Genomic DNA, 20958 nt, shown 5'->3' with positions numbered 1-20958 from the left:
AAGAACTCTCCAAAGGCACAGTGAGCCAGGGAGCATTCTGGTTGCCAAGCGACAGCCACAGAGCGAGAGAGAACATGAGATTCAATGTTGCAGTTTTGACTTTTAAAATTAGCTGAGCAGCAATCAGTTGAGAGGTCTATGAGACAATTTAAACTGAAAGAAGAAAAGTTGTGTTATTTCTCTCTCAAAATTCTACAAAGCTTCAAGCCGAATTAAATCCATAAAAAATAAGGAAAAAAGCTTTTTTCTTTCACAACAAATTATTAATATCTACTGTGTTCATCATTGGGAAAAAAGAAGAGTTTAATACTACAACAGCTGATGTGTTGAACCCCTATCTTTGGAAGGACCTTCTGTTTTCATCAGACCTTGGAAGACTGCAAGTGAACTTTGACTGTGTTGTATTGGAAGACCATTCATCAGGAACGTAATTTGCAAAGACTTTATTTTTTTCTATTTTCTCATTCAGCTAATTTAAAACCGAGTATATGTAAGCGAATGCAAGAGTTAGATTTTTAAATAAGAAGTTATAAGGTCTTTAGATATTGGTCTATCTTAGTAGTGTTGAAGATTTTTAGATTTTCTTAAATAAATAGTTAATTTGTTGATATCTAAAGATACCTGGTTTAGTTTGCTTCATTCAGGGATTACTAGATTGTTCAATTTGGCTGCTTTTTTTCATAGATTTAGAAAGCTTAAAGAAATATGATGCGACCTGTAGAGTGATGGGACTGAATTGACAGTGCATTGCTCCTACCGTGATCAGAATTATATATATTCATTAGGGGCTTTGTCCTGAGTGTTTGTAACATATTTTAAATTGAGGGCTCATCTGCAGTTGAATCATATTTAATTAGGTGGCTCATATCTTGGATCAGAAACAGACTAATTTGGAGAGCTCACATTTGGAATCATATTAATTACCCACCTCTGGGATAACATGCAAATTGAGGTCTTGCGTCCGGCATCATATTAATTGCTCTCGCGTCTGGGATCATATCTGTTGGAAACTCAATTGTTGGGATCTAAATCTAACGGCAATTATGAAGATATAAAAGGAACCAGGTCTCTTATATAATAAGATACAGTCTATACCATAGTAATGGCATTAGCAGTTGCAGCAGAGTCTTTGGGAAAGCAAAATGTCTCCCTCAGTGATTTGATAACTTTAACTAAAATAAATTAAAAGAATTGATGGCAAAATTGGGGGTAGAATTGAAATTAGGTGCCAAAAAAGCAGAGATATTTGACATAATAACCTGACATCTGGGATTAGAAGAAGAAGAAGAAGAAGGGCAACACGAGGAACAAAAAGGTCATAAGTCAAAGAGTGATAAAGTGGTATTGGCTAGAAATTCAGTTAGAAATGTAAAAATCTTGAGGCTGAAAAAGAAAATGAAATAGCAATAAGAAAACTTGAACTTCAGAAAGAAAGTGAAAGAGAAAAGAGGGAATTTAGGCTAAAAGAGATAGAACTAAGACAAAAAGGTAATCTTGAATCCAGGGAAAATTCGGGTCAGGAAGAATCTGAATTTAGCTCAGGATCCAGCAAAAAGCTGTTTAAATTTATTCAAGCTCTTCCTAAATTCGAGAAAAGGGATGTAGATGCATTTTTCATATCTTTTGAAAAAATAGCCAAACAGATGAAATGGCCGAAGGAAAGTTGGACACAGCTAATATAAAGCAGGTTGGTAGGCAGAGCACATGAAGTTTATGCCATGCTTCCTGAAAAGGCTTCTGCAGATTACGAGATGTCAAAAATGGCTATTCTCGCTACATATGAGCCAGTCCCTGAAGCTTACCATCAGAAGTTTTGGAACTTACGGAGATTGGCTGGACAGATATATGTAGGATTTGAGAGGGTGAAGCAAATTAATTTTGACTGTTAGATGCAGGCATTGAAGATGGAAACCACATATGAGAACCTTTGGGAGTTGATTCGCCCAGAAGAGTTTAAAAACTCCATTCCTTCAGTAGTGAGAACTCATATAGTAAACCTGAAAGTTTTGAAAGCTCAGCAAGCAGCAGAAATTGCTAATGATTTTGAGCTTGTGAATAAGCCAACACCTTTTGTCCGTCACCCCCTTAACCCCAAGAAGGATAGAAAGTGGGAGAGTGAAAGGAAGGCAAGTAGCCGGGGACAAGAAGGAACAGCTGGGAATGCCCCAGGATCACCCCCTCAGGTCAGAAAGGAAGATGCTGAGGGTAGAAGTGAGGTTCACAAGCTGAAGTGTTATCATTGTCACAAAAAGGATCATCTTTGTTCAGAATGCTGAAAATTGTGAGGTAAACCCATAGGACTTGTTGGGGTACACAAAGCTAGTGCAGAGGAAAAGATTCTGACTGAGACTGTAGTAGACCAGGCTATAGCTTTAATGACAGTTGTAAAACCAGATACTAAACCTAAAAGGAGTGTAGAGGTTAAGAATAAAATACCAAAAAGTTATAATGAATTTTTGTCAAAGAGGAAAGTAACTCCATATCCTGTAAGTCAGGCAGGAAAACCTATCATTATACTCAGGGATACAGAAGCAACCCAAACACTCTTGCTGGGGAAAGATATGGCATTTCCACCAGAGATCACCTTGAACGGTTAAGTTTTAGTTAATGGAATTGGCGGGGAGTATCTACCAATACCTTTATATAAAGTATGCCTAGAGAGTGACGTAATATCTGGGATTGTAACTGTAGGACTTTGTCCACAGTTTGCCAGTAGAGGAAATTGACCTACTGCTAGGAAATGCTTTGGCTGGATCAAAAGTACCAGTTTCTCCGATAATTACAGAGGAACCAAGTGAAATTAAGGAAATGGAGCAATTACTGCAACAAGTTCCGGGAATATTTCCTGCGTGTGTAGTCACCCAAGCATTGAATAAACAGGATGCATTGACAGAGGTAAAAGGGGCACCACAAACAGATAGCCAAGTATCTGAAACCTTATTTGGGATTTAGATAATCCAAATGAGATGTTTAACAGATCTTCTCTCGTTGCAGCTCAGCAAGCTGATCCAGAGATATAACCGAATGGCACAGAGGGCTCTGACAGAAGCTAAGGCAAAAGGAGTTCTGGAAAGCTCATATATGGCAAACAGGGTTTTGAGGAGGAAATGGAGATTGCCTCATCGACCTGCAGACAAAGACTGGGCAGTTGTTGAACAGATAGTGATACCACCTAAAATCGCCAAGGATTATTAAGGTTAGCACATGACATTACTTTTGCAGGACATAGAGGAATTCAGAAAGCCAAATCATACATAAGTCAACATTATTACTGGCCAGGTCTTACAAAGGATGTGAGACAATTTTATAGGACATGCCATACGTGTCAAATGGTGTGAAAACCACAACCTACCATAAAACCGGCACCACTGGTTCCCATACCAGTGATTGAGTATCCATTTAGCTGGGTATTGGTAGACTGTGCAGGACCCTTGCCAAAAACAAGAGCGAGACATCAATACATTCTTACTATCATAGATATGGCTACTCAATTTCCAGAGGCCATTCCTTTGAGGACAATTACTGCTCGAATAGTAGTAGAAAAGTTAACCCAATTCTTTATGAAATATGGGTTACCATTTGAAGTTCAATCAGATCAAGGTTCTAATTTCATGTCTTGGATATTTCAAGAAGACACGGGCAATTTGGGGATTAGACAGTTGAAATCTTCAGCATATCACCTACAGTCACAGGGAGCTTTAGAGAGATACCACCAAACTCTCAAAACAATGATTAGAACATACTGTCACAAATATCCACATGATTGGGATAAAGGACTAGACTTTCTTTGGTTTGTCACCAGAGACTCATGGGATGAGTCTACAGGCTTCAGTCCTTTTGAATTGGTTTACAGACCTGAAGTAAGAGGTCTTCTAAATGGATAAAAGACAGATTCTTGGAACAAAAGAATGAATCTTCGATATTGGACTATGTATCTGTGTTCCACGAAAGGCTCGTGAAAGCTTGCAGTGTAGCTTAGGAACACTTTAAAGCATCCCAAGCCAATATGAAGAAATGTGCAGACAAGAAGGCAAAAGCCTGTGATTTTCAACCAGGGGATGAAGTATTGGTGGTGTTACTGTTGCAGGGAGAACCATTAAAAGCATGGTTCAGTGGCCCATATAGAGTGATCAACAGAGTGGGTAAGGTAGATTAAGGTGGGTAAGGAATGTTCCGAAGAAGGGTCACTGACCCGAAACGTTAACTCTGCTTCTCTTTCCACAGATGCTGCCAGACCTGCTGAGTGATTCCAGCATTTCTTGTTTTTATTTAAGGTAGATTACTTGACTGACGTCCCTGATCACTGGAAGAAGAACCAGTTGTGTCACATCAATATGCTCAAACAATATTACTGCAGGGAGCAGGATAAGCCAGTACAGGGACTGTTGGGAAGGAAAATGATAGTGAGGATGAGGCAGAAGCAGGCCAAGGAAATTGTCAGATTGAACCTCCAACTATCAGATTAGCGAATACAGAATGGCTAGGAAAATTAGACCACATACTTTTGCACTTAAAGACAAAACAACATGAAGACCTAATCAGGCTTTTCACAATGTTTAAAAAAGTTTGTAGAGATAATCTGGAATGTACAACCTTAGCCACACATAATGTGGATACAGGGGGAACCATTCCTTTAAAACAACATCCTTGCCACTTAGGTACAGGCAGACAGGCCCAAGTGGAAGCAGAGGTCCAATGGATGCTGGAGGGCAGTTTTGTTGAACCTAGTCAGGGCAGCTGGAATTCGCAGATGGTCTTAATGCCTAAACCTGGTGGGTCAGCTCAAATTTGCATAGATTATAGAAAAGTAACTGCGGTAACGAAGGCAGACTCCTACCCAAATTCTCATTGAGAAGACTGTGTGGACAGAGTGGGCAGCACCATGTGTCTTAAAGAGACAAATGTGTTGGAGGTATACTGTCACATTCCTTTGACACCCCAAGATAAGGAAAAATCATCTTCTGTTACACCGGACAGGTTTTTTCAGTATCATGTCATGCCACACAGATTAAGGAGAACTTGAGAAACCTCTCAGAGAATAGTGAACCCAGTAATGGCCAGTGTTCCTAGCTGTGAGTTCACCTGGCTAAGATGATGGACAGTAGGGACACTTAGAAGGAAAACACAAAACAATTGGGAGACTATGTTTTAAAGGTTGAAATGAGCTAATTGGGAGAACCTTGGTAAAATTTAAAGCCAAAAATGTTTTGATGGAACCTATTGCTGTAGTTTTAGCATTTTTGAGAATTGCATGCATATTGCGGGGAAAAATAATGTTATCGCCGATGCTTTGTCACGGATTTGACCATTGTATAAAGAAAATGCTGTAAATTATTAGTAGAGTAAATGGTGCATAAATGTGGGAAAAAATGTTAGTGTTTTTTCAATTTCTATTTTTTGCATTGTAATGAAATGCATTTCGGGAATGACGTTTCATTTCACCAGGGGTGGAGATGTCAAGGTCCTGTGTTTACTTTTCTCTCTCCTCGGAAATACTGTGGTGCACATTTAAGACTGTAAAAAGAACAGTGCACCTTTAAGAACTCTCCACAGGCACAGTGATCCAGGCTGCATTCTGGTTGCCAAGTAACAGCCACACAGAGAGAGAGAGAGAGGACACGAGAATCAATGTTGCAGTTTTAACTTTTAAGATTAGCTGAGCAGCAGTCAGTTGAGAGTTCTCTGAGACAATTTAAACTGAAGGAAGAAAAGCTGTATTATTTCTCTCTCAAAATTTTTAAATTAGAAGTTATAAGTTCTTTAGGTATTCGTCTATCTTAATGTTTAAGATTTTTAGTTTTTTTAAAAATAAATAGTTAATTTGTTGATATCTAAAGATACCTGATTTGGTTCACTTCATTCAGAGGTTACGAGATTGTTCAATTTGGCTGCTTTTATTCTTCAATTTGGAAAGCTTAAAGAAAGATGATGTACCCTGTGGAGTAAATTGACAGTGCGTTGCTTCCATCACGATCAGAATTATAAATATTGATTTGGGGCTTTATCCTGAGTGGTTGTAACAAGTTCCAGACTGTGTCTTCCATGCATGCGTTAGCACAGGTATCTCAGACTCCCTTCTGTGCCATGCAGCTCAACCTGGGTCAGAGGGGCTCTGTAAAAGTTCCCTGAATCAGCAGATCCCTGACATTCGTGGCGTCCTCATGAGCCCTTTACACCCCAAGCTGTGCCCAGCCATCTTGTCATGCAGCAGGGGCACCTCTCTGTTCTGTGTCATCTTCCTCTGTCTCTTCTTCCTCCTCCTCTCTCACTTGCATCTCCTGCTCTTCCCCCGATGAGTTGTCTCTTTCCAGGACCTCACCATCCTCAAGGTGCACACCTCCCTGGAGGGCCATGTTGTGGAGAATACAGCAAAGTACCAGAATTACCAAAATGAGCAGGTGGCTCCCATAGGGGGCTGAGGATCCATCCACGCACTCTGGGGGTTGGAGTGAAGATCTGAGGTAACCTGGACTGGTGGAGGATGAAGGAGTCATAGCAGCTGCCAGGAAATTGTACACATATGCACACATGTGAGATCAGGGAGTGGAAGCCCTTCCTGTTGATGGATCTTTCATTGGCCAGTCATTCGGAGTCTGACCTGGTCACTGACCTGAAATGTTAACTTTGCTTCTCTCTCCACAGATGCTGCCAGGCTTACTGAGTATTTTTCAACACTTTTTGTTTTTAATTCGGTGCCTTGATGGCTACATGGGTGCAATTGATGATGCCCTGCGCCTGGGGGAAATCCAGTGATGGTGGTGAAATCCAATGCCGTCTATGCCTGCGAGGCCGCATCTGTTGTAAAATGAATGAACAGTCCAGCTCTAGCAAAGGAGGCATCAGTAACCTGTGAGATGCAGTGGTATGCTGCCACTTGCTAGATGCCACCAAGGTCTGCAGCTAATCTTTGGAAGGAATCAGAAGCAAAGAAGTTCAAGGCCACAATGACTCTGATGGCTACTGCAGGGCATGGTGACCAGTGCTGTGAGGTGCAAGGTCTACGGCTGCAAGATCTTCAGTGACAAGGTCGCCGATGGCTGTGACCATCTGCCTGGAGAGACACAGTGTCCTGCGGTACTGGGTCTCGGTCATCTCCAGGTATCTTTGTCTTCCTTCTTTGACCTGTGCTGTGGGTATGGCCTCTGTGTCCTTCCTGTCCCTCTTTCTTCTCCTATGCTGTCCTGCAGCTCAGGAGCCTGCCCTTCTGGCAGGCAGTGTTACCCCTCATTTCCACTGGGCCTAAAATCTGACAGTCATGCCCCTATTGCCAGCTGGAGCCTTCTTTCTGGGAAGGTGGCTGCCCAACTGTCCTTGGTAGCCTTGAGACCTACTCTTTTGCCCCCATGATGCCAGTGGGTGCTGACCTCCTGAGTGCCCAATCACCTTGTCACCTGCTCTACGCCAAGGGCACCCCCTTTCCAAGAGTTTAGTCCCCCTTTGCCCTGCCAGGGTGATGCCCAGGGGGAACCATGACTGGCTCCCCACTTTGTACCCGCCTTCCCACAGCTGATCTGTTTTAAAAGGCTCATGCTACCTGTATGCCTCTTTAAAAATTAGAATTTCCAAGACTTAGAAGCTCAAAACAAGCTTTTCAACTGTCTTAATTGGCTTCAATTGGAGGAAGAACCGTATTCCTGTCCCGGCCTCCTCCTGCGCTGCTCATGATTGCTAGTGCCGGGATCAGCACCTTGCAATTGACACAACACTAGGCGCTAGTATTTCTGGGGCTCCCCCCCCCCCCACCGCCCCCCACCCCGTTCCCATCTTCACGTTGCCCCGAAAATTCAGCCCCTGTGTGTTAGTGAACTAGATACAAGCTCAGTTCGAATATGTCAACTGTTTAAATATTGCTTAAGGAATCACAGGAAGGCAAATTATTATACATCTACTCTCTGCAATTTGGTAACAATTCTTTGTTCGCTATATTAATCCTTTTGTTAGTGGAATGATGGGTTCATGTACTGTACTAATATTTTTCCAAATAATATTATTTCTCATTTCTGTCCTTTTGAAAAATGTATTTAGTAATTTCTAACTTGAAACATTTGTAAATTGAGACAAATGATTACACTCTGAGCTTTGAGTGTCAAATGAATTCCAACCCTATAATTTTAATCAGCTTAAACCTGAAGGTATGTTGAATACACAGCAGTGGAGAGCAGAGAGCATTTCTACTCTGTCACAGCTGTATAAACAATATTTCAACAGTCACTGCTCTTAATACAATTGGTGGGGCTTCTCTGCTCCTGAACATTTTGACAATTACTTTGCCATTGCCTTGTATGTCTCCAGAGCCTTTGACAGAGTTTGTAACTGTGCACATCTAAACAAGCCACCATTATGTGTCAGCCACTGGTAATGTGTTCATGACTGCTTTGTTTCCTCTCAAATTGTTCCATCTGTACTGTAGTCAATGGCAACCTCTTTGACTCTTTTGACATCAACTTGGGGATTTCCCAAGTCACTGTTCTCACTTTCTTCCGTCTCCATATCAATGATCTCCTACAACCCTTTCCAGCTGAGTATCAGCTTGACTCAGTTAGTAATACACTTACTCTGCATTAAACGACTGTGGGCTCCCACACCCTTACTGCACGTAACAATTACTTTCCTTCCAGTGCAATAATTCAGTCATTACATCTTCTGCTTGCAGGACAATTTATTGGTCCTGAGGGCGAACTCACATTCACTCTCATTGAAGATCCGAAGGATTATATCCTCATGTATTCACTGTTTAGCTTGCATTGGATAAATCCCTGTTATTTGATTTGCTACAGGATTCTCTTAGTGATGAACAATTCCAGGATACACTAATGTGCTCTATCATGCAAGGATCTTAGTTCCAGATCCATTATTCCTCTTGAGTTAATGATCAAAGTTCTGTTGGAAACAGCTGATCAAGTAACAGGAAATAAAAACAAAGTACAGCTGTCACTAGGTTACAGTTATATTTTGGGACAGCTGAAAGCAAAGTACTCGTTTCTCAGTAGAAAATTAAGCATGACATTTGGACAGGTGCTTGAGGTTAGATTAAAAATTGACTTAAAAGCATCATAGTTTCACAAAGAGATGCCAGCAAATCAGGATGTTCAACGGTTCCGATGAAAGGTCATCGGCCTGAAACGTTGGCCCCAATATTTATGGGGTGGTGGGGTGGGAGCAGGAGGGGAGGAGTTCTGGATGGGAAACCCGGAAGCACAGGTTCCCCAGCTATCCTGATTATATTAACTGTAGGATGTCTTTTAATTACCTTCTGTAGGTTTCCCACCTGACAGCCAGTCTGTCAGGCAGAAAAGCCTGTGACATCAGGCCACAGCTGAAGAGCAGAGAGCAGGTAGGGAGGGAGGGTGTGATCATGTGAGGGGATGGGAACAAGAACGTGGTTGGGGAAGAAATCACAAGGGGGTGGGACGAGTTTGTGATTGGGAGTGCAGATCGTGTTTGAAGGGTGAGAGATCTTGGAGTCGGAGGGACAGAATGTGGAGGTGGAAGGAGATCACTGGGAGAAGATTGGGAAGAGTCGGCGGCCGTGGAGCTGAAAGCAAGTAAGCTTATTGGGCCTGGAGGAATCGTGCTTGTTCCTCCTGGCCCACATGTAGTGCTGTAAATGGCCTTATGGCCTTACCGTATGGCCTCCTTTTACCTTTTAGATTTCCTGAGGCCCAGGAAACCAGGCCAAATTGGGTTAAAAGTAAAAAGCATGTTAGCATGACAGTACACAGCCTCCTTAAAAGCTCTTAACAACCAACCTGCCTCCTGACAGCAAATTGCTTCGCTATCCCCTGACCAGTGTCCATTAAAATGTGAAGTGGGCGGGTTGATGGTGGTTCGGGATTGTGTTTAAAATTTTTCAAATTTTAACTTCTTGCCCAAACCAAACTCATCCATTTTCGGGGATTAAAATTAGTCCGGTTAAATCTGTTTCTCTCTCCACAGGTGCCACCTGCCCTGTTACTGAATGTTTCCATGAGTCTTTAAAGGTAAATATTTCAGATACAACTCTTCAAGGGAACCATTCTGATAAGATGTTATACCCAAAACAATAATCTGTCTTATTTCTGTACAGGTACTAATTGAGCTGCTATTGTTATGACTAGGTGATGCAGGGGTCTATAGCTCTCCTCTCAGTCATAACAGGGTTTAATTTTTAAAATGCTGTGCTTTTAGCTTCCCCTCAGTGAGTCCTTGCTCAGTGCTCTCTAATTGTAACTGCAAAGAAATCAACCAGACAAGTTTTCTCAGATTTAAACAAGAAAGGTATAAGTTTATTAACCTTAAAACTCTAACTCAGTTAAAACTACTAAGAATACGTGATGCGACCATGGTAGCATGCATATGTGATAAACACACACATGCAAATAGAGACAGAGGAAGAGAAAGAATTAAGGTTTTAAGTAATAGCTGGAATTCAGTTACTGGTTCTGGGTTGGATGTAAAGTCTTTGATTGAAGTTAAGTCTTGCAGTTCTCATTGGGGCCCAGTGCACACTTTCAAACTTGTTTAGCTGTTACCAGAAGGCTGCAGGAGTCTGCTGTGTTGAGGCTTGAGTTACTTCCGTGGGTCCCTGGAACATAGCATGAGAGAGAGAGACAGAGAGAGGGAGCGCTCGCTTCTTGAAGTTCAATTGTCGTCTCTTCCAAAAACTGTTCTGTGAGCATAATTCAATTAACTCCAGGTTAGCCAGCAGGTTAGTCATGTGACTAGTTTTTTTCTTGAGACAGCCTTGCCCGCAAGGTTTGTGGATTCCTCACAGCTTACCAGACACTCTCAGTGGAGGGTGCAATGCTGGCTCTTACACATTCAATGACCCTCAACGTCTCTTGATCATCACTATTGAAAAAACCCATCTGTCAAATTGGATCAGGGAGTTCTCCCATTGTCTCTCCATGCAACCGTCCTTTAAAATGCAAATGTGCAGCCATGTTTTCAGCCACTGTTCTGAGGTCTTTTTAAACAAGTTATTTCAATGTCCAGTAAGCGTTCAAATTATAATATTTCAGATGACAAAATTAATATGTCTCATTTTGGCAGGTGTGGTTTCCATCACACTATGCACTCCGAGCATTTTCTGTTTTTCTTTCAATATACATGCACTGTACAGGGGAACATAAGGATAGTCATAGTGCACAGTTGCATCTTTAAAAGAAGACAGGCAGTATACCACGACCTCTTCCTTTAATTCATGCATTATCTTATGATGATGGCCATGCACAAACATCCCATAAAACAAATGTCAAAGTGACAGATGAGGGAAAAATAAAATCCAGATACAGTCCACTGTATCAGAGCTACCAATTTCTGTTAAACTATTTTTTTGCTCTAATCTGACCCAGAACTGATTATGTTAGCAAGGGGAATTAATGCAAAGCACATCCTATAACCTAGAAGTGTTTGATGATTTATCACAGTTGTGGTAGTTCTACAAAAGGCAGAACGATTGCTATATATAAAGCAACAATTTACCTGTAAAAATACTGACGATCTAGATTGTATTTATGAGCAAACATTATCTCAGCCTTTAAAATCAAGCACAATAAAAAAAGTCGATTCCATCTATAGACTGGTTCTAAAGAGAGCGACTTGGCTTTACAAAGAAGGAACTGGCCTGTAAGAAACAGGTTGCAAAATACTTGGGCTCACTCCGCTATCAGGTTTCTTTACATTGGGTGATAACAGTCCATTCGAATGGGGCAGGGGTGGTGTTGATGGGAATGTGGTTTGGGCTGCAATACAGATCAGATGGCTCCCATTTCTGTCTGTCCCAAGACCTGTAATCCAGGTCCATTCCAGCACTGGGATTGCTAGGTATTAGAGAGGCCAAAGCTGAGGAAATTGCAGTCGTGGAATCCCCTCCCTTCAATCTGTCCTAGCACCCTCAACCACCCCCTTCCCATCCTCCCTCCCCCCACTGAGCCCGCATCTCGGGGCCTTGTTTGGATCAGGTGGAGGTTCCACCCCAACAAGATCCTGACAGGAGTTCAGAACATGTGCTGGGACTTGGTGTGTCCAAGTCTTGGTGGATTTTACGGATCCATGCTGTATTCCTGACCAACATATGCCAGGAGCATGTAAAAAAACTACATTTTGATATCCTGGCAAATGTATGCCAATGAACCAGACAAATTTGCAACATCCTCCTTTAACTCTTCGCCAAGGAATAATCTGAGGTTCACCTCCCAGTTTAGATCTAGGGAAGATTGATGCCTGATTCACCTCATTGAACCTAGCTTGGATCAAAATGAATTTCATTTACAAACCCTTGATTAGGTTACCCAAAAGCTGCTGAGTGAGTGAACCAACTCTTTCTTGGCAAATCATCAAGGAAGAAACCAGACAAGAAGTCGTGCATTAAGCAATATTTATTGGTTACAAATCACAACTTAGAGTTAAAGTTGGGTACATGAATGCTTAATAGATATACATAAATATAATCACAGCTACCTAGCAAATGATTAATGAACAGAGTTACATAAGAAAATAACTAGCAAAGGTTACACAGGTAATTCAGTGTGTCATTGTAAATCAGCACTAATGAATGCTGTCTGTTAACTACAGCAGTGACCAGAATCTGAGGTTATAAATTGGTGAGATTACTTTAAGAGTAATTCCTTAGGTAGCTAACAGTTTAACAGATTTGCATAGCCAAACTATCAAATAACTCAAGCCTACATGTGTAGTTAACAGCCTTCAGAGCTTACACAAACTCATTCTCAGATGCAGGTGTTAGCTTCTGAAATGTTGATTCAATGAAGCCATTCATGTGCATATATATAATTCCTGCTTGTGTCAAAGGGTTAATGAGTTTGTTACATTAGGAGAGAAAAGAATTTCACACGTAGGAGTTAATGTGTTCATTGCCACTGTCACACAATTTTCAACACACTTCTGTACTGCCAGAAATGTAAAGATCAATTCTGTGTGACATCTATTTTTGTCACAGTTGCATCCTGTTCATATGTCACCTAATGCAAAAATAAACAAGGATGAAACTACACACTTCAGACTTCCCAACAAAGTTCTACTGTTTGCTTCAGGCCATGTACAGATTCACCTCTAGTTCCAGGAATGCACAAGCATCAATAGGACTGGTGGGGATGAAAAGCTTAAAATCATAAATGATTCAAGTAGCTTATGCATTGTGATAACTCTTCCTGTCTTATTGAGCAAAATGGCAACAATCCTAATAAAAGATCAGCTCATGCCACGCCATCTTTCAATGTATTTCTGTGGTAAATATTATGACAAGTCAAAAAGTGACAGTGCGCCTTAGACAGGTTTCTTAAATGTTGATTCTACCATTAGCAACTCTCAAAGCACAGCCCCTACCATTTTCATTTAAGAAAAAAATTTCAAAATGGAAGAACACTGTCTAAATTGCCTCATTAATCCCGTTATGCTGAGGAACATCAGGTGTTCAATTTTACCCACCTGACCTGTTCCTCCCCCCTCTCCATTTTCCAGGCACTGCATGGGGACAGACACAGTCAGTTCACTAACACAAAAGCAAAATACTGTGGATGCTGGAAATCTGAAATGAAAACAGGAGATTGTTGAACTCAATGTTAGATCCCCTTCCCACGGCACCTTCCTATGCAAGAACAGGAGATGCAACACCTGTTCTTTCACCTCCTCCCTTTCCACTGTCCAGGACCCCAAGCACACCTTCCAGGTGAAACACCGATTTACTTGTACCTCTTCTAATTTAACATACTGTATTCGCTGCTCACGATGCAGTCATCTACAATAGGGAGACCAAACGCAGATTAGGTGATCGATTTGCAGAACACCTCCCTTCAGTCTGCACGCGTGACCCTGAGCCTCCCATCGCTTCCTATTTTAATTTTCCATCCCACTCCCACTCTGACATCTTTGTCCTCTGACTCCTACATGGTTCCAATGAAGCTTAAGAGAAGCTCAAGAAACAGCACCTCATCTTTTGATTAGGCAATTTACAACTTTCTGGACTAAACGTTGAGTTCAATCATTTCAGATCATAACCACTACTCCCATTTTTTTTGGACAGCATGTAGTGTGAATGATTTTCTTTGTTCCATTTGCACCACCTCTAGAGCCATTTTTTGTTTCTTTACCTGTCCTATTACCACCCCCTTTTGCCTTGTGCCATCATCCCTTTTGTCATTTAATCACTCCTGCCTTTTTCCCTATCACAGATCTTCCCTTTTGTTCTCTCCTCCCCTTGTCCCTTTCCGCATCTCTGTACATCTTGAACTTTCTCCAGTTTTAACGAAAGATCATTGACATGAAACATTGGGGGCTTAATTGGATACTCCCCGAAACTGGGGCAAGGATTGCGATCACTCAGCACCCTTTCAAATGTTGCAGGCAGCACGCATGCTTTATGCTGCCTGTGAATTATAATGATTGCAACGTGCAGTCCAGCGGTATACAGATCGTTGAGTGGCTACACGCCTCAGCAGGGAGCCCACATTTGTGCAAGGCTAGAACCACTTAAAGCTAGCCTGCACTACTTAATGCCAGACTGTACCTCTTAAAGGCCAGGTACATTCTGGCTGCAGCAGCACCTGGAACAGCTTAAAGAAGAGTTAAAGACCAGGAGGAATGGCTCAACAGGCTAGACAGTGTGTCCAAGATGCCACACTGGAGGTCTTGTTTCAGGAGGTGGACAGGAGGAGAAAGGTTCTCTTCCCTCAGGGATGCATGATGCCCTTCATGAATGTACTGAGAAGGCAGTGGGAGCAGATGTTTATGGCAATCAATGCAGCAGTCTAACCCCGAGGACCTGGATGCAGTGACAAAAGAAGGTTAATGACCTCACAATCGTGTTCAAGAAAACAAGAAATAGGAACAGCAGTAGACCATGTGGCCCATCAAGCCTGCTCCGCCATTCAATACAATCATGGCTGCTCTTGGGCTTCAATTCCATTTTCCTGCCCGTTCCCCCTATCCCTTGGTTCCCTGTGAGACCAAAAATCTATCTATCCCAGCCTTAAGTGTATTCAATGATGGAGCATCCACAACCCTCTGGGGTAGAGAATTCCAAAGATTCACAACCCTTTGAGTGTAGTAATTTCTCCTCATCTCAGCCCTGAATGATTGGCCCCTTTTCCTGAGACTATGTCCCTATATTCTAGATTCCCTGACCAGCGGGAACAATCTCCTGGCTTCTACCCTATCAAGCCCTTTCAGAATCTTGTATGCCTCAATTAGATCGCCTCTCATTCTTCTAAACGCTAGAGAATATAGGCCCAATTTACTCAGCCTCTCATCATAGGACAACCCCCTCATCTCAGGGACCAATTTAGTAAATCTTTGTTGCACTGCCACCAGCGCAAGTATATCTTTTCTTAAATGTGGAGATCAAAACTGCACACAGTATTCCAGGTGCAGTCTCACCAAAGTCCTGTACAATTTTAGTAAGACTTTTTTTATTCCTGTATTCCAATCCCCATGCAATAAAGGCCAACATGCCATTTGCCTTCCTAATAGCCTGCTGCACCCGCATGTTAACTTTGTGCATTCCTTGTACAAGTACCCCCAAGTCTCTCTGAACATCAACACTTAACAATTTCACACCTTTAAAAAAAATTCTGATTTTCTATTTTTACGACCAAACTGAACAACTTCACACTTCCCTACATTATAGCCCATTTGCCATCTAGTTGCCCTTTCACTTAGCCTGTCTATATCTCTTTGTAGCCTCTCTATTTCATCCCCGCAGCTTCCCTTTCCACCGAACTTTGTATCATCAGCAAACTTAGATATATTACTCTGTCTCTTCACTGTCACTGGGTCAAAATCCTGGAACTCCCTTCCTAACAGCACTGTGGATATACCTACCCCAAATGGACTGCAGAAGTTCAAGAAGGCAGCTCACCACCACCTTCTCAAGGGCAATTAGGGATGGGCAATAAATGCTGGCCTGGCCAGCGTCACCCACATCCCATGAATGAATAAAAAAAAAGCCACCAATCTTTCAACAGAGGATGACATATATACAAATGCCTGACAGTTTGCAGCACTCATACACTGGATGGATGTTTCCAGAGTATGAGTCATAGCTCGCAGAGTCTCTGGCAACTCCGCCAGATCTCCATGCACCGCATGCTGCACCTGCAACATCTCCCGCCGAATGGCTGTAATCAGAGGCTTATCATCAGTTTGCAGCTCTGCACTGGCCTGGCATCCCACACTCCTCCGAGTATGTGAGGCATCAGCCGGTTCTGGCTCTGGTGGCTGGCCCGGCAACTGTGTTGTCCTCACACCTGTATGGTTGAGCCACAGACACGCTTCCTGGCCGTTGCTGTGTTTAACCTGTTGGGAAAATCATATTGATCAGTTTGATCAGCAATCCAGACTTAAGTACATGTTATTGACTGCATTTTGGTCACATCTGTGTGAATCAACTTTAGAGAGCACACTTCAGTGCATTAGTCAATCACCACACCCCTGTCCCTCCACCGCCCCACCCCCCCTCCCCCCGCCATACACTCTTACACCACATTCTGAGTCACTCAGTCTCATGGCCAGGTCCACCGGCCTCGCCATCTGCAATGGTGCATCCTCCTTCCTCCCCTGCTATCATCAAAGCATCCTCCTCCATTCTAGTCAGGTATGCTTGATTGGCCACGTCACCACCAGTCTGGGACCTCTCTCGGGCATTATGTGCCCTCTTGTCCTATTTAAACAATAATACTTAGTTTAGACATATTAGTTGGCATCTCACGCACTCACCCATAGGGGTTGATGTTTCATTTCATTGATGTGCCAGTGCAGTGCCCAACTTGAACACTTCTGCATCACCGTGCATCTCAGACTTGCCCCTTTTGCGTCCCAATGCAAGGCAGCAGCCAAGCAATGATCATAGCGGGCTTCCACCTTGCAGCACGAGCACTCATAGACCCTCCCTTGACACATTAACAATGAGATGAATGAGGAATGTCCCTTACCCGGGCAGAGCGAAGCAAGTCATTGAGGCGCTTGCGGCACTGGAGCCATGTCCGCCTTACAACGCCGCAGCTGCTGACCTCCTCCGCGACCTCCAGCCAGGCCCTCTTGGTCACTTGGGAGGGTCGCCTTCTGCCATCTGGATTGAAGAGGACCTCCCGCATCTCCTCAACTGCCTGGAGGAGGACCTGCAGTGATTCCTCCGAAAATCGGGGGGGGGGGGCCGTGCGGAAACTTCTCCCCTCCATCACTGTTGATTGTTCTGCAGCTTTTATATGTATCGTTCTTCCTGCTCCTGGACACTGCCAGTCCTCCATCTCTCCTTGAAGGTGTAGAGCCTTGTTATCCTCCTGTACTACTCCCACCGCTATCTTCCTCTGATGCCAGGTAAGAACTAACTGGTCCATTTCATTGTTGTAATTCCTTTTAAAGGGCTTACAGCAGCCTTTCTCGGATGTGGCCCTGCCCTCAACGCTGTTCGTCATCCAGCCAGCACGTGCCCTTTCAATTCACAAATACACCACGGGGCAGCTAATTGACTGCCCCACGTGTGATGCCAGTGGCCAGGAGACACGGAGCGGGATCGGAGCCCTCATCCACTTCAGCCTCATTGCCCCGGAGCCACCGAGAGTGGCAAAATTCTGGCCCATATCTCCAAAACTACTGCCATTACAGAGCCAACCTTTTTGGCCATTAATTCTGTTTCTCTCTCCACAGATGCTGCCTGACCTATTGGGTATTTCCAGCACTTTCTGTTTTTATTACGATGTTTCACTATTATACTTCTAGTTCCTGACTCAGAGTTCAAAAGAACTGTTGCCTATACTGTCTTCAAAAAAAGAAATTTAGCAGGAAAAGATCACAGGAAATGCCTTCAAGCAGGAAAGGTTAAAATGTTGACGAATAAATTGAAAATCTACTGCTCCTTTATATTTCCCTTTATTGGGGTAACTATATTTTCTCTTGATGAAAGCAGTGAGTTGTATAGTCTGTTACCAATGTAATTGATTATATACATCTCTGACTGTCGAAGGTGAATTGTGTGTTCTATGATCACTCTGCCAACAACCCTAGGTGCAAAACCTCATGATGCTAAGGAATGATTGCTGAAAAATTGTATTTGATGAATGTGTCACGAGCTGACACTTTTTTCTAAGCTGGTGAGAATTTTTCAATGAATTGCATCCTATTCATTTGCACATTATTCATCAAATGTCAGAAAGACTTTAGATCATATAACTGTAAGCTGATACCTAAGCAAACTAATATTGTATTCCGATGAAGGGTCACTGACCCGAAATGTTAACTCTGCTTCTCTTTCCACAGATGCTGCCAGACCTGCTGAGTGATTCCAGCATTTCTTGTTTTTATTTCAGATTTCCAGCATCCGCAGTATTTTGCTTTTATTACAATATTGTATTCTGGTTCCTGCCATTTATGAAGTCCTTTGTTCAACCTTAAATACAAGTTCATACTGGTGAGAGGATTAACCATATTTTATTCTGTTTATCCATACTCTAAGCCTAAGTAAGCAGATACAATTCTCCTGGCTATGTACTTCAACACATACGCCTGCTCCATCAATAGGAGTGCTCACTTCAAAGATGGTGAGAGACTCAATTCCTGCCTAGATTGTCAGAACAGCTTCTAAATGGGATGAACTTTGTTAGCTGTTGATTGGGTGACTGATAGCATGTTGTGCTGGTTGATAATTCCGTTTAGAGTGGAGAATCTGGCTTCAGTGTTTTTCATGCAACAAATGAAAACGGTCATGCCCCATAGCTGTGCTGCAAAATAATTTTCTGGAGATATAAAGGGGCCTTAAAATGTAAAATGCCTGCACTCAGAAAAAATGATGCTTCTGCTTGCCAGCTTAAAACTATTGCCAAAATACATTTTCTTTTTGCTAATTTAAAGTGTGAGATGTATGAGGTGCAGTTTGGGAGAGATCAGCAACAGAAAAGCAATGAAGTAGGTTTGCATGGGTGATCACAATGACAGATGTGGATTTTCATTTCTGACGTGAACCTATTAAGAGGGTAATGAAGACAAAAGCTTGCATGCCAAAAAACTGAAGTGCACCCTTGATCTAGAGCTTTCTGCTCCGTCACTATAAAATTCATTACATTGTGAAATATCATTAATAAATAATGTGACAATTCAGTTGTTGATTCCAATTATTTGTCAGCATTTGGTAGATGCAAAACACTTCGATAAATGAGAAAGAATACAGAACACTACATACATTGATTTAATGGAATTTGTTGAATATCATGCCCTAAACTACTTTGTGCATAGCTAAGCAAGCTACTGGTTTTTTTTTTAATTGAGTCCCATGGCCTTGCCCACAGTTCTTGAAGAATGGGCCCCAGGAAAGACCAGAGCTCCAGGAAGGAATGAAAGGACCAATATGATAAGAAAAACCAGTCACAAAAAGTTCTAAACGTGGGGCCAGGGAAATTCCTTGAAACTGCCTATCCAGCCTTACTTCATTGGAAGAAGAACGGAAAAGCCATTTACGACTTGGAGCAGAATTACTTCAAACTGGGGCACTTCTTACCTTAGTAGCTGTTCTTTCTTTCTTTTGGGCCTCCTTATCTCGAGAGACAATGGATACGCGCCTGGAGGTGGTCAGTGGTTTGTGAAGCAGCGCCTGGAGTGGCTATAAAGGCCAATTCTGGAGTGACAGGCTCTTCCACAGGTGCTGCAGAGAAATTTGTTTGTTGGGGCTGTTACACAGTTGGCTCTCCCCTTGCGCCTCTGTCTTTTTTCCTGCCGACTACTAAGTCTCTTCGACTCGCCACAATTTAGCCCTGTCTTTATGGCTGCCCGCCAGCTCTGGCGAATGCTGGCAACTGACTCCCACGACTTGTGATCAATGTCACACGATTTCATGTCGCGTTTGCAGACGTCTTTATAACGGAGACATGGACGGCCGGTGGGTCTGATACCAGTGGCGAGCTCGCTGTACAATGTGTCTTTGGGGATCCTGCCATCTTCCATGCGGCTCACATGGCCAAGCCATCTCAAGCGCCGCTGACTCAGTAGTGTGTATAAGCTGGGGGTGTTGGCCGCTTCAAGGACTTCTGTGTTGGAGATATAGTCCTGCCACCTGATGCCAAGCATTCTCCGAAGGCAGCGAAGATGGAATGAATTGAGACGTCGCTCTTGGCTGGCATACGTTGTCCAGGCCTCGCTGCCGTAGAGCAAGGTACTGAGGACACAGGCCTGATACACTCGGACTTTTGTGTTCCGTGTCAGTGCGCCATTTTCCCACACTCTCTTGGCCAGTCTGGACATAGCAGTGGAAGCCTTACCCATGCGCTTGTTGATTTCTGCATCTAGAGACAGGTTACTGGTGATAGTTGAGCCTAGGTAGGTGAACTCTTGAACCACTTTCAGAGCGTGGTCGCCAATATTGATGGATGGAGCATTTCTGACATCCTGCCCCATGATGTTCGTTTTCTTGAGGCTGATGGTTAGGCCAAATTCATTGCAGGCAGACGCAAACCTGTCGATGAGACTCTGCAGGCATTCTTCAGTGTGAGATGTTAAAGCAGCATCGTCAGCAAAGAGGAGTTCTCTGATGAGGACTTTCCGTACTTTGGACTTCGCTCTTAGACGGGCAAGGTTGAACAACCTGCCCCCTGATCTTGTGTGGAGGAAAATTCCTTCTTCAGAGGATTTGAACGCATGTGAAAGCAGCAGGGAGAAGAAAATCCCAAAAAGTGTGGGTGCGAGAACACAGCCCTGTTTCACACCACTCAGGATAGGAAAGGGCTCTGATGAGGAGCCACCATGTTGAATTGTGCCTTTCATATTGTCATGGAATGAGGTGATGATACTTAGTAGGTTTGGTGGACATCCGATCTTTTCTAGTAGTCTGAAGAGACCACGTCTGCTGACGAGGTCAAAGGCTTTGGTGAGATCAATGAAAGCAATGTAGAGGGGCATCTGTTGTTCACGGCATTTCTCCTGTATCTGACGAAGGGAGAACAGCATGTCAATAGTCGATCTCTCTGCACGAAAGCC

At 43.0% G+C, this 20958-nt stretch overlaps 1 long non-coding RNA gene across 1 annotated transcript in view; it reads left to right on the top strand.

Annotated features, from left to right (window-relative positions):
* The first annotated feature begins 9406 nt into the window (after window positions 1-9406).
* LOC137378774 (uncharacterized) overlaps window positions 9407-20958 on the top strand; it is a 29159-nt gene continuing 17607 nt past the window's right edge. Inside the window, exons 1-3 of the long non-coding RNA XR_010976657.1 lie at window positions 9407-9545; window positions 9937-9980; window positions 18303-18403. This is a non-coding gene — a long non-coding RNA (uncharacterized lncRNA). The remainder of the gene's footprint in view (window positions 9546-9936; window positions 9981-18302; window positions 18404-20958) is intronic.

This window comes from Heterodontus francisci, chromosome 17 (genome assembly GCF_036365525.1).
Source record: "Heterodontus francisci isolate sHetFra1 chromosome 17, sHetFra1.hap1, whole genome shotgun sequence".
Lineage (NCBI taxonomy): Eukaryota > Metazoa > Chordata > Chondrichthyes > Heterodontiformes > Heterodontidae > Heterodontus > Heterodontus francisci.
The sequence above is the reverse complement of the archived record's forward strand: the minus strand, read 5'-3'. Positions and strand labels throughout refer to the sequence as shown.